The sequence below is a fragment of the Halictus rubicundus genome, unplaced genomic scaffold (genome assembly GCF_050948215.1).
Source record: "Halictus rubicundus isolate RS-2024b unplaced genomic scaffold, iyHalRubi1_principal scaffold0847, whole genome shotgun sequence".
Taxonomy (NCBI): domain Eukaryota; kingdom Metazoa; phylum Arthropoda; class Insecta; order Hymenoptera; family Halictidae; genus Halictus; species Halictus rubicundus.
The window spans coordinates 35,001-37,415 of record NW_027489388.1 but is presented as its reverse complement, the minus strand read 5'-3'; the positions used below and the strand labels follow the sequence as shown (position 1 = coordinate 37,415).

Below are 2,415 nucleotides of genomic sequence, written 5' to 3'. Positions count from 1 at the left end.
TTTATATATCTCCCTGGGGCTTACGTTGCACGCCACAGTTGCGCACACAGATTTTACACGGGTGTCCGGTATCTCTTTCTTTATTTGTGTCCATTCACTGTAGTCTCTTGAGACTCTTATACCTTTCGTATACGCATCATTTCAGACGACGTCGGGAGCGCGTAAAATGTTCGAGAGTGAAACGCTTCTTCCGCAATGCGAATCGTTCCAGAGAGAGGAGAGAGAGATTTCGATCGTCGGAGCGGTGTTCACGGGCGGTCGTATTGAAAATACGACTCACGACGCCGCAAAACACTCACGCAAGTCCGAATGCGATACCCATTCCTATTTCCTTCTTCTCACGAAACCGTTAGACGCAATGTAAAATTTGCAATTTTCACAGAACCGCGTCAAACGCCGACGAAACGTCCATCGTTCGCTCGTACGTAGCATCTTTGCAACCCGACTCAGAAACGCTCTTTGCGCCCTCCACAAAATTCGACATGGAGAGGTAAGCGACGGCGGGGACTTACAAGAGCAACGCAAGCAGTATTTGGTTACGTAAACGACCCTCAGCCAGGCGTGGTCCAGGAATTGTATCCGTGGACCGCAATGTGCGTTCGAAATGTCGATGTTCATGTGTCCTGCAGTTCACACGTTGACGCGCAATTAGCTGCGTTCTTCATCGACCCACGAGCCAAGTGATCCACCGTTCAGGGTAATCGTATAATTTGATTTATAATCAATATATAATTATGTCTCTTGTTCTGCGGTTCATAAGAACGCCGATACCTGAAAGCTCCAACCAGCGCGCGAAGGAGATTCAGGCGTCGTTTTTAAGGACGACACACGATCGTCCGTAGAAACGGAAACCGTCGCGAGTACGCGATTGCAATGCGCACACGTATCCGACGGCCGGGCGGAAAATACATTGAAAAACCTTTAAAGTGGAAAACACAGGAGGAGAATTCAGAAAACGACGGGGATCATAGACAACCCGATACTGGATCCCGACACTTCTCCTCCTCCTCTCTCTTATTGGAGAATGAACTCGATAACTAGCGGACTTCACAGCCGGCTCTGGCCGTGCGCGATCGTTCGTCCCAAGCTCTTGTGCACTGTATTATCGCCACACAGAGAGTAGAGTGTCAGAATCGCACACAGCTTTACGCGAGCTACGCAGCCGGTCCTCTCGAAACACATTTCCAATTGTGCACGGAGAACGATTATTCGATACTAGCGGACTTCACAGCCGGCTCTGGCCGTGCGCGATCGTTCGTCCCAAGCTCTTGTGCACTGTATTATCGCCACACAGAGAGTAGAGTGTCAGAATCGCACACAGCTTTACGCGAGCTACGCAGCCGGTCCTCTCGAAACACATTTCCAATTGTGCACGGAGAAAGATTATTCGATACTAGCGGACTTCACAGCCGGCTCTGGCCGTGCGCGATCGTTCGTCCCAAGCTCTTGTGCACTGTATTATCGCCACACAGAGAGTAGAGTGTCAGAATCGCACACAGCTTTACGCGAGCTACGCAGCCGGTCCTCTCGAATATACGTGTTCGTCAACGAACACGCATGCGGCGACGTTTTGTGCTCTATGTTATACGCGAACTCGATAAATAGAGCGGGACTCACAGCCGGCTCTGGCAGCGGTCATTCGTCCCACGCTCGTGTGTGCGCTATCGCCACACAGAGTAGGGTGTCAGACTCACGCAGCTTTAAAAGCGAGCTTCACAGCCGGTCCTTCTCTCATCCTATTCCTCGACGTTCGTGACAGAACACAACGCGTTCACCGCAAGTTTTCCACAGGTACCCTGTTGTTGTCCTCTCTTTCTCTAGAGGAGAGACAACACCACCGTTTCCAATGGACGTATCTCGGACACCACAGGCGAAGACCGAGGAAGCGCGATATGTGGATTCGAATCGACGCTTACATCCCTGTTCTTGCGACCGTAATTGTCCATATAATTGTCGGAGAGCCTACACACAGGCAGACCAATGGCGTATATTATAGTATACACGTCTCTTTGACACGAGGTATTTTTATCAAAGAGAACACGATCCATCAGGTGGCGGGTGAAAAACATCGATTCGTAACGACGGGTATTTCTATATTCGTGGTTAAGCTATAACATTCAGCGTCCGACGGGAAACCGCACCCTATTGATCGTTCGAGTTTGCAATGTGAACGTCGGTGACGATTCCCGAAGACCCGAAGTACAGCTCTTCGCACTCACTCCCCAATACAAGTAAACGATGCGATGCTCCACCTTCACGCAAGCACCCTCTGTTTCATTCTCATTGAGATCTTTCGTCCCATTGTCGAAAGAGTGCATATATTATATATTGCCGTGTTTGTGCACAAATGGTCTGGCGGGCTCTCTGCGCCTTAATTTTGGACGGGAGAATCGTACGCTTTGAGTAACTATGTAC

The 2,415-nt window shown here is 49.9% G+C and overlaps 1 non-coding gene across 1 annotated transcript; it reads right to left on the bottom strand.

Annotated features, from left to right (window-relative positions):
• Positions 1–545: 545 nt before the first annotated feature.
• On the bottom strand, positions 546–700 carry LOC143364689 (5.8S ribosomal RNA). Its single transcript, XR_013084247.1, has one exon. It is a non-coding gene; the product is annotated as a 5.8S ribosomal RNA (ribosomal RNA).
• Between the last annotated feature and the right edge of the window lie 1,715 nt (positions 701–2,415).